The 14,821-nt window shown below is 40.4% G+C and overlaps 1 protein-coding gene across 12 annotated transcripts in view; it reads right to left on the reverse strand.

The window, feature by feature from the left end:
- The window catches only part of SUN1 (Sad1 and UNC84 domain containing 1), a 64,094-nt gene extending 49,566 nt beyond the window's left edge, over positions 1–14,528 (reverse strand). For 3 of the 12 annotated variants that reach the window (XM_034784518.1, XM_034784520.1, XM_034784515.1), the window contains exon 1: positions 10,277–10,471. The gene's annotated coding sequence lies outside the window, so the exon portion shown is untranslated. Of the gene's footprint in view, positions 1–10,237; positions 10,472–14,452 lie in introns of those variants that run through there. The other 9 variants (XM_034784524.1, XM_034784525.1, XM_034784521.1 and 6 more) reach the window with 6 other exon arrangements.
- Positions 14,529–14,821: the final 293 nt, after the last annotated feature.

Here is a 14,821-nt window from a genome sequence, read left to right on the forward strand (position 1 = left end):
TTTTTTTTTTTTTTAAATATAAAAACTTTGCTGCTGTTGCTAGATAGCCTTATCAAAGCTGCATGAACCTAATCGGTTTCCTCTTGAGGACAGTTTTCCTTCTGAGTAGGCCTAGATAGTCTATTTTTCGGTATTTACTGAGTTCTGTGGAATGCCATCATAAAATATGTCAAGCTGCTATCACTCTAATTATACCACACCACTTTCCAAGTGATTGACCGATCCCATATTATGCTAACTATTAAAAAAAAAAAAAAAAAAAAAGAAGATTTTACAATACCTGAAGTAATACCTTTAAAATATCCTCAGTAGCTCAACGACCAGCCCTCCAATTACACATTATTTCCTAAGTGCTTTTATTAGATGCTTTGCCACCTAATCCTATTGTAAATTACATATTTTATATACAGGAAAATGGTTTTCTTTAAAAGTCTTTTGAATATCATTCACTAAACAGTGGAGAGTACTTCTGAGTTCACTTCCTAAAAAAACCCAAACGAATAAAACGAGGGGCAGTTCAGTATTTTGTAATTGGTGCTAAACTAATCTCCTGAGTAAAAACACTCATGTACACACCCAGGCAGACGAGCCAACAGCAATCTGAGTCACACAGCTAGTGTTAGGCACATTTTCCTGAGCTTCTTTCAGTTCAGGTTTCTGAAGGGACTACTTTTAAAGATCTGATTCAAATCTGTATGTGTCTTGAAGTAAGAGAAGGGAAATAATGTTTTAATTCATGCTAAATACCAAAATACTAGTAAATAAGGCATCCAGGAAGATTTGATGTTACAACACAAGGAGATCTGTAGAGCAGCACAAATAACTATGGGCATGAGGGAAGAAAGATGATGCAAGCCATGCTTTATAAGGATAAAATCTGATGCAAAAAGTTGAATTAGCAACAGGATTAAAGATCATTCTTATTAGAAAGACTCCCTAGCAAGACAGAATAGATTCTATTTTTGAATTATGTTGGGCAATCGTTACAGCAATGGTGCTGTTCATGTCAATATAGTTAAGTCTGCCAAAATTTCCATTACAATGCCCTATTTCTGAGACGTGCCAAACTTGCCATAATTTATCTGTGGACAAAAAAAAAAAAAATGAATATAAGCTATAAAATTATTCTCTTGCTTATGACAATAATTTTAAGATACACTTTTGCTCTCCTTCAAGCACTACAGTTCAGTAAGTTGACTAGATGTATTCATGAGCCTGAAATAATGTATTAGAGAATAACCAGAATAAAAGAATAGAATCAAGCACTGAGCACATTTTAACTCTTAGACCCAAAATTTCAGACAGGTCTCCCCTTTTGCAGGTGCAATTTGTGCCTGCAAATAAATGGGGACACATTAGTAGTTGGATAACTACCTATTTGTTCCAACAAACAATTGTAGGTGCAAAGACACAGGTACAATTTTTGCAAGAATTAAAAAGGAGACTAGGCTTTTGAAATATAGTCCTGGACATTGCAATGGTGGTGGTAACAGATACCAGAAGCCATCACAGCCATGTATACACTGCAGTTCCATCACTGCAGCTCAACCAGCAGTTGCACTGGCAGGAATTTTTTTTGCTAGAATTCCTTGATGTAGATATGGTCTCTAGTTCCTAGAGCAAACATCTCCCTACAGATTGTCCCGGCAGTCCAAATCAGCTGCCACACTTCCATGGTAGTCTGTATTGGCCTTTGGAGACCAAAGATAGAGCATTTTCAGATAAGAGGTCTCCTCAAAACTTGTTAGATCTCCTGATCCAGAGCACATCTGTTTTCTCAAGCTTTTTACCTGACTGGGTTGGTTTTTGTTTTTTTAATAGGAACATTTTTTGACTGAGCACTACTGGCTTTTTAATGAGATGGCCTATACGTTTTTGGTTAGGATAGCCACCATATAGAATGTAATTGTTTTGTTTTCAGTAAAAGGTGGCCAGAGGCTATGCAATGGGTGGATTTAAAAAACACAGATTTTTTGGAAAAAAAAAAAAACACACCACCACAGATTTAAATGATGTTTCTCTTTTAAAAAAATAAACCTCTTTAAAATGGAATCTGAATTTAATACAAAATACATTAAAGCCTAAACATTTTAAGAGATAATAAATTTAAATAAAAAAAATAAATATGCTGAATCCATGAGCATCTATCAATAAATCTGAGTTAAAGTGTTGTGCTACTGGGTGCAAGAGACTGGCAAACTCATCCCAGGCATTAGGACCCAGTCTCTGACTCCAGGAGACACCATCACGTATCTCATCAGAATCATCCATGAGCCCACCTGGATGGCCTCTTACTCCTGTTTTGTTTCTGACTGCCTGAGCTCTGACTGGCTCAGTTCTCAAGCTATGAATATTTAGGACTCCACCCTGCAAGAAAAAAATTATTCTCCAGCTCCTGGAGAAACACTGATCTGCCCTCTAACTACCTGCCCTTGCTTCTGGATGGTTTATGGGCACTTCAAGTAAATGCCTTGCTCTGTGTACGCAGACAGAGATACAAAACAAACTAATCCATTAGTTTCTCAACTGCCTCTCTCTATCCCTAAATAAAAAAAATACTGCAGGTGCAAAAGGCATGTGGGTTACATGAGCAGAAGTCTTGGACTGTTAGTTCTCTTGTTTTTCTTTTGTTATGTAACAAGGAAGAAGGAGATGAGTGTGCAGCCAGAAAGGAACAACACTGATGTCAAAGAAGGGCAGTGTAAGAAGAAGGAACAATATTCTTCCAAGTACAAACTCTAGTGCTTATTTCAACACCTGGGAACTGGAGGGGGGAAAACCTGCCATGGCTGAGGTCATGAAAATAAATTCCCAAATAGGGTCTTTTTTTAAGAAATTCCTGTACCTCTGGGTAAAAAAAAAGAAGAACATATGCTAATTGCAAATAGTGCAACCAAGATGCAAGGCGGGACTGTCAGAATGAAACATTATGAAAAATGCTCCTCGGAAGGCAATGACTGAAGATGATGTGGCCACATCTGAACACACTGAATCAACCAGTTAGTAAACTTATTTTTGCACCATTCTTATGGACTGCTTACCATTTTTTACTATGCTAGTGTATGATAAAGCAGTCAACATCGGACTAAAGATAAGCTGAGTATACTAAAACCTATTTCCATAGCCTTGGACAAACTGCAGAAAAGATTGTTACTGTGTTGCTGATGGTTAAATTTGAGAAGAATTTCAAGAGACACTGAAGAGAGAAATACCCAACAACAAAGTTAAATTGCAGGCAATAAAGAAGATGGATCCACCTCATTTTCTTGCCAATATTCTAACACTGAAATACCAGGGTAGATGCCTAACAGCAGCAGCATCTTTTTTAGCAATGACATGGACATCTAATCACCCATCAATCATGCCAACCATAATAAATTTCCGGGCTGGAGATAAACTATTGCTGAAGTCACACCACTGAACTGACGGGAGTCACTAGCTAAGTATCTGGAATCAGAGTAAGTGCAGCTTTTGACAGCAGCAGCCTCTTCTGCAGGCACAGAACGAATATTTTCTTCATTTCATTCAAAGTTGAGAAATGAAATCAGTTGGAAAAAAACAGGAAAACTTGTCTCCCTTTTCTAGTCTATGAATAAAAAATGATGGGATGGGTTGAGATCTAGTTTTAAAAGTTTGCAGGACAGCCTAAGCAACTTAGGAGACTGTTGCCTAAGTCTCTGGAAAATGAGACGAGTACAAACTTAAGCTCCAATCACTTTCACTTAGGCATATTTGAAAATTTCCCCAGGCTGATAATCAGTTTAATTCATTGATTTGTTAATCCCTCTGTTCCTTTATTAAAATCACTTAGATGTAAATGTGAAACGTGTTTCGATAACAGAAATATATGTATGTATCCAAAACATGTAAAGGTTGTTTTAATAAAAATAAATTTTATATGCTATGTGTTTAAATTTATTACCATCTTAATGTAGCTTGACAAGTCATAAGCAAAAAGAAAATATCTAGTAAATAAGCAATAGATCATTCACCATTTTCTAACGTACTCAAATATAAAATTAATAAGAATCTGAATATTAAGCTATGTAATTGCTCAAATAAATGTATATTATTAAAGTGTACCCTCCTAGGTAGCAAAAAGATGTACTAAATCTAGCGTAAAGGCTCTATTTAATAGTCGTATCAATCAATGAGAATTCACCTTTTTTTTTTTTTTAGAAAGTAACAAATACAAACAGAAAAGTTGTTTAAAATCAGTAATTTAAATGGAAGCTTTCCACTTGGTGATTTAAATCAGGATTTAAAAATCAATCCACCCTGACCTATTTTATAAATAAAAAAGCGTACCACTGTACATTACATTTAAGTGTACAGAGTGAGGAAAGCTCAGATTTAGATCTGGACTCATTCTTTCAATTCACAAGCCAGCAAGAAACTAGAAACTGTAACAATATTGAGTCTCCAGAGTTAAGAGTGCAGCCTTGTAACTCAACAAGCATTGCAGGAAGTATTATGTATGCTAGTAGCTGTAGTTAGAAGAAAACTCTTTCCCCATCCTCTACTGATACTGCTAGAGGAAGGACTATGCAGTATTGTTATAGTCATGTTGGCCCCAAGATATCAGAGAGACAAGGTGGGCAAGCTAATATCTTTTATTGGACCAGCTTTTGGAAGAACAAGGAAATGAAAGAAGGAGCAGGGCAGAGAACCACTCATCTTCTATTGTTGTTACGCTGCCAGCTATAGTCAGGTTTCAAATAACAAACAGAGCCCGTTTTAGAGAACTGGAGGCAGGCGGTCTTAGGCTCCCTTCATGCAGAACAAGAGAGCCTAGTTAGCTTCAAATTTACTCCTTCTCAAGATATGGGTAAATAGTAGCTTCAGATACTATATTGGCCCTTGAGTTCCCCTGCCAATTTTTCAGTTTTAGAATAGTATTTTGCTTATTTTAAAAAGTGGTTTGCCCCGGTGGTTTTCCCCGGTGGTTTTCAACCAGGGGTGTGCATATGCTTGGGGATGTGCAGCAGTCTTCCAAGGGGTACATCAACTCATCTAGATTTTTGCTTAATTTTACAACAGACTACATAAAAAGCACTAGCGAAGTCAGTACAAACTAAAATTTCATACAGACAATGGCTTGTTTTACACTGCTCTATGTACTATACACTGAAATGCAAGTACAGTATTTATATTCCAATCTATTTTATAATTATATGGTAAAAATTAGAAAGTAAGCAATTGTTCAGTAATAGTGTGGCTGACACACCTTTGGATTTTTATGTCTGATTTTGTAAGCAAGTAGTTTTTAAGTGAGGTGAAACTTGGGTACAGAAGACAAATCAGACTCTTGAAAGGGGTACAGTAGTCTAGAAAGATTGAGAACCAGTGAAGAGCCTAGTGAAACGGCAGAGGAGATTGACTTTATACAATGTTTCATCAAATGCAAACAGTCTCAACCTTAATAGTTTTATTAACTATATGATATAAAAAATAGACAAGTGATTAAGTTGGTTCTGTCCCTTTACTAAGGGAAGCTATTTTGGCTGAAGCAAATTAGGACATTTTAATCCACCCCGTGCAGATACATCAAACCATGTTACAACCATGAGATGTACTTCTGCTCAGGTGTTTCTACTCATCCAAAACAAAGTAAGGGACTGCCTAAGGGTTAAATTCTATACAGTCCCCCCAGCTAGATCTTTGAAGTTAATACCTGCAATGTTGGGTGTTGGAGTGTTCCTTATTTACTATTCATATTATTTAGCTGGAGATAAATCTCTGTCCAGAAAACTTTTTTTAAAATTGGAGTTGTGCTCTCCTTTGCTTCTTTTTTATGTATAAAGAATGCCTGAAGCACTTCCCTCCCCCCACAAAAGTGTGTACCTAAGAAGCATCAAGAATATCAAGTCTACTCATCCCTGATTTTTGCTGAAGAACGGATGTCTCAGAGCAGGTGTATTGTTGTTCTCACACTCTAATTGAAGCATAGGTATTGAATCTTTACCCCGACATTCTCTTCAACATTTAGTAAATCACTGGAATTAAAATGCTATTACAAGGACACCCCACACAGACTGACTAGGAATCCGTTCCTTGGCCAACTGCTCAGCTTTCAGTCTTCGTGATATCATTTCAGGAACTCTCTAATCAGTCTTCCAAAACAGACAAAACCTGAATTTCCAGTGCAAGAAGATTCAAGGTCTGAAAGACTTTTTTTGAGAAAGTAGCAACAAAGCACAATCCCATTTTTCCTCCTTTTTTCCACAGGTCACCTTTAACAAGGCAGCCACATTCTACTTACACTGTAAGGGTACTGTACTGAATCAACAACAAGAGCTACAGAGAGACCTTAAAACTATGGACAACTGACTTGTCTGTCTGTAATTTGCCACTGGGGCTGAATATGGACCAAAAGGTACAAGTACTTTGCAAGGAGCATTTCATCAACAAATCACATTTCGACCTGGCAGCTCAGCTGATTTAATGCGTCTGACACCCACAAGTGTCCCTCCACCTAGAATGCTAGACTACAAGGGACAGATTTTAAAAGGCACAAATAGGACATGGGTGGCAAGCTCCCTTCTTGCACCTTTAAAAGGCCCCCTCCCCCGTCTTTCACCCATAGTAACATCTATTAGATTTCCTTTCTCGTGCAACCCCACCCACACTGTTTCCCCTTTTCAGGTTTTTAAACAAAATTAAATTAAATAGCTAGAATTTAGATAATTTCTGATCCCTTTAAAAAAGTTCTGTGAGAAGAAAGACACTTTGGGAAAGATCATCACTACTGAACTGTATTCCTTTATATTTCTGCTAATTAAAAAAAAGTGAACGCATGTATACTAGGATCATCTGGCCTTTGGTTCTCATGTTACCACAGGGCAATCGAATCACTAGCACAACCTCCAATCACAAATTCACCACCTAACTGCCTGGTAACAGCAGAAAAAAGAAGTATCAACTTAGCTTAGTTTGTTGAGTTCAAAATGAAGTTTAGAATGTTAGTCCAACAACAAGGGAATTCAGAAATGAGGTATGCCTCTTTATCTGTAATGTTTTCAAAAATTAGCAGCAAGTATGAAGCAGTTCTAATGGCTGACTATATTAAACAGAGCTTTAAGAGGATTCTTTTGTTTACAAGCAATAGTATAAAAGTCAGAGCTATGGTTTTCAAAAGTGAGTACCTAAAGTTAGAAACGTAACTGTTTTAGGTACCAAAATATGGAGTGATTTAATTTTCAGGAGTGCCAAGCACACAGCAACAATTTTGAAAAAAAAAAAGCAGGTAATTACTTTAAGAGCCTAATGTTAGACAACAATTTTTGAAAATATTGGCCCATGCCTCTGAAGATGTTTTACCCACTATTGTTAGGAGCAGCACTTAGAACTACTGTAACTGAAAGATTAGGGGGAAATGTTCTGTTTTTCCAGTTTCTTCACTTTATATAGTAGAGTGCTGTCAAATACACAGTCAATTCCCTGTGTTCAGGTGAATCTTTCACAAAGTAACAGGAGCAAAAAAGAAGCATTTTAATAAAGGAGGCCCCAAAAACTGACAAAGGAACCTACTTTTAACTGTTTATTCTGACTAGACTTCAAGTTGATGTGTCATGAGGGAATACATCAGACACAAAGTATAAGCTTTTCACAATACTTGCTGCTTAGATTAATATTGTCAAGTTTAGTAGGCCCAAGATCCGACTTTCACTGCCTCTATTTCCCTCCTTCTCTCTTGAAAAGTCTGTTAGAATGATGGGAAGGGATGGAGAAGAGTGAACAAACATAGGGCCATACTGGGTCAGACCAATGATCCATCTAGCCCAGTATCCTGTCAGAAGACAGTGGCCAAGACCAGATGCTTCAGAGGGAATGAATAGAACAATTATCCAGTGATCCAACCCGTCGTCCAGTCACAGCTTCTAGCAGTCAGAAGCTTGGGGAAAACCAAAGCATGGGGTTGCATCCCTGATCATCTTGGCTAACAGCCACTGATGGACCTATCCTCCATGAACTTATCTAATTGAACACAGTTATAGTTTTTACCTTCATAACATCCCCTGGCAAGGAGTTCCACAGGTTATAAGAACAAACAAGTTATTCACAAAAAGTCCAAAAAGACCCAAACTAGGTTTGTGAGGTAACTTAAGAGTACAGGAAAGTAAGAGACCAAAGTATAAATTTCAGCCAAATAGGGTGCAGGCAAACATTGCATAGCTTCCACACATCACTTCTGTTATTACACTTCAATCTCATAGTGCAACACCCTAGCTCCTCTAGGAAATGGTTGGTTTTGAGGGAGGGGAGATAATCTTCTGAAGTGGCATCAACCCATGGCAAACCAACAGAGTTGGTGGCGTAATGAACCCTGAGGGTGCCATGACAACAGGTGATAAAACAACCCTTGAGTTAGCTATGCTACAAGGGAGGAGATGGAGTTCTGGAAGCACTGCAAAGGGACCTCACCTCTGTACAGATGGCCGCAGATGTGGGCAAATCCAAAGCTGTCAGGTCGGCAGCATGACTAAAGAACCATGCCCCTACCCACTGCCTTGTGCTAAGAGGCCTCTCTTCCCAAAGGGGAACTATAACTCTCATTTTCCATAGCTTCAAAACCAGAGACATAGTCAATGAACTGTCCCCAATAAAGCCATAAGATTTTTGCCATTGACTTCAGCAGGCCCAGGATTTCACTCTTTGACTTTTTTAGCCCCTCCTTTAATAAAGATGACAAGGCCCATAGGTACTGGCTTTTTAGCACAAACCTGTCATGACAAGCGCATGGCACCTTGCATTCACAGTGCACTTACAGGGACTAGGATGAGCCCAAACTTACAGTCATTTGTGACTTATGTGATTCACGTACCTATGTGGCCTCCATCACAATAACATCCGAGTGCTTAAATCTTTTCTTAGTGTTTTATCCTCACAAACACCCCATTTTACAGATGCGGAGCTGAGGCACAGAAACTAAGCAAGTTTCTCAAGGTCACACAAGAAGTCTGCATTGAAGCAGGGGTCTGAACTCATGTCTCCCAATTCCCAGGCTACTGTCTTAACCATCGGACCATCCTTCCTCTCTAACATTCAGGAGTGGGGGAAAAACAACATCTTCATTGGAAAAAGACACTGGACAAATGCTAGCAGCAAAATACAAGGCTGACAGCCTTGTAAGAGCAAACCCTTGTTGATGCATTACAAATGGGAAATTAGATTTGGTAAGAAAACAGGTCTCACTTTTGAGATTACCAAGCGTACATAGAATAAGATTTGACAGCATTATTGTAAACAGAATCTGCTATTTTAACTCTACACTTGAAGGCAGACAAACTCATTTAAATTATTCATATAGAAAACATGCTACTACCATAAACTCCAAATAAGCTTTGCTAGACTATGGGCTCTCATTTCATTACTATAAATATTAAATGATGTAACAATTCCTAGTAACCAACTGTTTCGACTTATAATTTCCAACTTGAAACTCTGCTATTGTTCACAATAAGCATTTAATACTAATATTGTCCTATTTAGTGAGTAGGAATCTAGCCATCTGAAATTCCTATATAAGTGATCAAATTAACTTTGTATTTACTTCCATGGAGTGTATCTTTAATTTTTGCAATGTCTTCCCCACATATCCCCAAAACTACCAATTTAAAACAGGCTGAAAAGCAAAGAGCTTCAAGCAAATATTAAACACACTTAATACAAAATATTTGTTCATAAGGATATGAAGAACTTTTTAAGAAGGATGTTTATATATTGTTTCTTTTAAAAAAGGCTCAGAGAACACTAAGAACATTAACATCTTAAATTAGACTTTATCTTGTAAATGTAAATATTTGTGCTATAATGCACTCAATAATTGCCAAACTGTAACACTACTACTAAAAACCAGGTCTGTTAAATGGATAAAAATGCTGTATATATAAAAAGGAGCTGAACAGAAAATAGCTACAAATTCAGTTGTACTGAGGCCACAAACATGTCTTCTCATTGTTTATACACACACAGAGAATCTAAAACATGTCATAGCTAAAGTGCATTGAGTCATTTTACAGACCGGGAACCTTCAGATTAGACAGTGATTTAAAAACTCAAGCAGAATTTGCTGCACATGAATCTAACCAGGCCTCTTCATTTAAAGAGGCACAGTGATCTACTGAAGGCTCACTAGAATTAGATATTTAAGCAGTTTCAAACAAGTAGTTTCAAAACAAAACTCTAATTTACAGTTTGCCTAGCTAAAGCTCCAAGATCTATCAATTTATATTACATTTTAACAAAAAACAGCAGCAAATGCATGGCATCAAACCTATATATCCAAAATCCTGAGTCATCCGTTTCACATATTTAGAATGATTATATGCTTCAGCATTCTGTTCCAAGGTCCAGCAATCCCAGTCAAAATAATTCAAGGCAAGTTTGCAAGTTGACAGCACATTATTTTCTATTCCACACCGCAGAATCCCAAAATGGCTTCCCAGTCTCAACAAAGCAGGAAGGATCAGACTAATCTGATCCAGCCTCTCAAAGCTCCAATTGTCAGTCAGAGGCAGAGTTTGAATTTATTGGGCACTGCTAGTTTAGCCAGCCCACACGTTTAACCCATTAGCTTCTCTCCATAAAAAGGGATTGACAGGCTCACATTTAAAGACCTTGTCCAGTATTTTATTTACAGTTACATACTAACTTTGATTTAATTACCATTTTTCAATAAACTTTATACCAACGAAAACACACAGCATTTGATTTCTAAAATGCATGTTTCAGGTGTCTGGCTAAACAATTTGCAAGACCTAAATTTTCACCACTTACCTTTAATTTGTAAAATGAAGAGATAAGCCTGATCCAATTTTCTGCTTTTTATAATACAGCTAAACTCTCCCCCCCCCACCCCAACATACCAGTTGTAGCCCTATTTAAATTAGCTCTTAATCCCATGTCAATGAAGTAGTAAAAGCAGAAGAACATGACAGGTCACAGAATGATTTGTTAGTGTACAAATGCAAATAGCATGAAAGATGTACTGATTACAAGGTTAGTTAACAAGGCTCTCCTTAAGCAGATCATTTGCAAAGGCAATGTTTCTACCTGGCATTTTTTCTTTATTAAAATCAGCAGAGTTTCATTTTTTACAAGAGTAAATAGTGTCCCTGTACATTAGAGAAGGAACTGAAATGTAAGATTAATTTTTAATTATTTTCCTAATCACTGAAACATTAACCACCTTTGAAACTAAGTTTCAAAGAAGTAAAACATATATGCTTACATAGAGTATTTTATATTCCAAATGTGTGCTTTGAGAAGGTATCAAATTTACTGTTTAACCTCAATCCTGCTATTGACTGTGCACAGCAGCCCATTATCTGTACCCTTATCAGCACCCTACAGGGGTGCTCCCACATGCAGTCAATTATAAAATCAAGACCTTAATTCTGAAACATGTTTCAAAGTATGCTTTTAGTGCAAATATTTTACTTGCACTTTCTCTGGCTAATGGTAGAAGTGAGAAAATGTCTAGGAAAAATTTCATTTCCTCTTCCCGAAATGTTAGTTTTAAAATACTAATGTCTCTTCAACAGATGCCAAACATTGTTTTTCACTTGTTTATACATATTTGACAAAACAAAATTCATTGTTTTTTGCTCTCTTACTAAAACAGATATTAATCATGGCACACATTTAGTGTATTTATGATGCATTTAAGTGAAATTGCAAGACTGGCATAGGAAATGTAGCTTCAGGGGATGGTTTAGGTAAGCAGAATGTAGTTGTCCATATTGGAATTTGGCTAGAACACCAGCTTTAATATCCCTATGCCTGGTCTTCACCACTAAAAAAAAAAAAAGTGGGTTTTTACCTCAGGTTAAGTAATGCATGTGAATGGTCCGAAGGTAAAAACATAGTGAAGACAGGGCACTTTAATCTCCACCCATGGTTGGCCTTTTGGTAAAATTGTAGTGCTTACCTTGCCTACCTTAACTCACAGTAAAACTTCGCTGCTTTGTCTTTCCTGTGTTTTTACCTCAAGACTGCTCACAAGCTTAATTTATCCCAATGTAAAAACCACACCTTTTCTTATCATGTCATCTGATCAAAAATGGTAATGTTGGTTGAACTGTGTATTAAAAATAGCAAAGTGAAGCAAAGCAACTCTAGCAAGCAGGGCAGCGCAGCACTAACACCATGCTGAGGTACTGGGTCAGATTAGGGTACACAGCAGCAGGCTATTGCTGTTACTGTGGCTATGTCTACACTACAAGATAGGGGTGTGATTCCCAACTCTTGTAGACATACACACCATCGAGCGAGCATCCAGTAGCACTGGCAGTGGTAACCCAGGCTAGCCGAGCCAAGTACAAACCTGCTGGAACCCTGGCGGTATTGACTGAGCATGGTTATCCTGTGTTGCTGCTGGCCATGCTCCTACAGCTACATTACTCTTTTTAGTGCAACTAGCTCGAAGACAGCTAGTGCACATATGTATCTGAGAGCTGGGAATCACACCCCAAGCTCCTAGTTTAGCTGTTGCTTGTGTGACACAAATACAAGACTTTCGTTTCCAAGAAAATATGGCTTTTCACGTGTAAAAAGTTCCTACAACAATACACCAGATTCTGATTTCTCTCACTTCAGTTTTATAGTGGTCTAACTTCTGTGTCTTCAGGAACAATCAGAATCTGGCCAAATAAGCCAATTTCCCTAAAGTCTTCCTGTAAGGTTTATATTTCCTGTTTCTTAATCTCATGCTAGCACCAACATGTTATATTCTGCCCTGCTAATAACTGTGCCTCTCTGGCTCTGCCCACGATACCGCCATGCCTAAAATAATCTGATCACAGTTTACACCTACACACATGTAAAGTACAAGCTGTAATAGACAAAAGTATTATAATAGTTTTCAGAAGCTCCTGTTAAGACTCCATCTGGGAATGTTAGACTCTAGAGGTATTTAACACTGGCCATTTTTTTTTGCCCCTGGAAAAAATCCCATTATTGCCAACAGCTCCATCTGTGGCAGGAACAAAAGGGCAGCACTAGTGCAGACATCACATTAGCAGCAGGGCACGCACCTGCAAAGCAGTATGGGCTAACTGGAGCGGGATGGGGACAAGTGCATGCCTCTCACGTGGTAGTGCAGGGCCCCAGTGGCATCTACTCTGCACTGGTGAGGCCTCAGCTGGAGTACTGTGTCCAATTCTGGGTGCCACATGTCCGGAAAAAGATGGACACACTGGAGAGCAAGTCCAGAGGAGAACAACGAAAATGATAAGAGTTTAAAAAAAACCTCACCTATGGGGAAAGGTTAAAAAAAACTGGGCATATTTAATCTTGAGAAAAGACAACTGAGTGAGAGAGGAACCTACTAACGGTCTTCAAACACATTACCGGCTGTTAGAAAGAGCCCAGCAACCAATTGTTTCCCATGTCTTTTGGGGGCAGGCCAAAAAGTAATGAGCTTAATTTGCAGCAAGGGAGATAGGTTGCCTACCCCTGCGCTAACCTCTATGGCACGCGTACCGAAGGCGGCACGCGAGCTGATTTTCATTGGCACTCACACTGCCCAGGTCCTGCTCACCTGTCTAGGGGGGCTCTGCATTTTAATTTAAACTTCTTAAACATTTTGAAACCTTATTTACTTTACATACAACAATAGTTTAGTTATATATTATAGACTTATAGAAAGAGAGCTTCTAAAAACGTTAAAATGTATGACTGGCATGCAAAACCTTAAATTAAAGTGAATAAATGAAGACTTGGCACACCACTTCTGAAAGGTTGCCGACCCCTGGGTTAGCGATTAGGAAAATCTTTGTAACTAGAAAGAGAGGTAAGGTCGGGCCCAGGCTTCCAAGGGAGGTTGTGGAATCCCCTTCAGAGGGGGGATTTAAGAAGAGGCTGGACGAGCACTTGGCTGACCTAGGTGGCCCCCCGAGCTCCCTGCCAGCCCCACACTGCTGTCGGTCTAATCACATCTAACCCCCCCATGCCCGGTGCACACCGGCACCACCCGCGGAGACGCTGCAGCCGCCTTGGTGCGCAGCCTTGTTTTCCTGCGCTGCCAGGGCTAGGCGGGGGCCTCCTCAGAGGGCCGAGGAGGCACAGGCAGCCGCCGCCCCTGCTGGAGCTTATCTCCGCCCGCCCTTCCAGGAGCGGCAGTGGCGGGCGGCGGGGCTAGCCGCAGGTGGCCGGCAGGGGGCGGTATGGGCTAACCGGCGCGGGCTGAGGTAGGGGGCAGTGCGTGCCCCTCGCTCACGAGGGGTCGGGGGCCTCCCCTCACCGGGTCGTGCGAGAGCCCCACCGTTGAGGGGCGGCCGCGTGTACCGGACTCAGCGCCCCACCCCCGGGCTAGGTAAGACCAGGGACCCCACAGCCCCTCACCGGGGCTCAGGGAGGTTCCCCGCCCTGCGAGCAGCAGGACCCGGGGGAGGGCTTGGCTCCGCGGGCCGAGTCTCGCAAAGCGGGCGCGTCCCCAGGGAGACGTTACCTGCGCGGGGAGGCGGGACCGAGCGGCGGCGACACTCACCGGGCCCCGCCCCCACCCCCCTTTACGGGCCGCCGGGAGCCACCGCCCCCAGATCCCGACGCCCCGCCCCAGGCGCCGCGCGGCGAGGCACAGCGACCTCTGGCGGAGCGGAGCGCACCCGCTGCTCCCTCCTACGGCCGCAGCGCGCAGCCTGACACTTCCCACCCCGGCACCAGAGCACGGTGTGACACCCCCCGTCAGTCACGGTGTGACACCCCTGGCACCAGAGCACGGTGTGACACCCCCCCCGTCAGACACGGTGTGACACCCCTGGCACCAGAGCACGGTGTGACACCCCCCATCAGTCACAGTGTGACACCCCGGCACCAG

Source organism: Trachemys scripta, chromosome 10, assembly GCF_013100865.1.
Source record: "Trachemys scripta elegans isolate TJP31775 chromosome 10, CAS_Tse_1.0, whole genome shotgun sequence".
In the NCBI taxonomy this organism is placed as follows: domain Eukaryota; kingdom Metazoa; phylum Chordata; order Testudines; family Emydidae; genus Trachemys; species Trachemys scripta.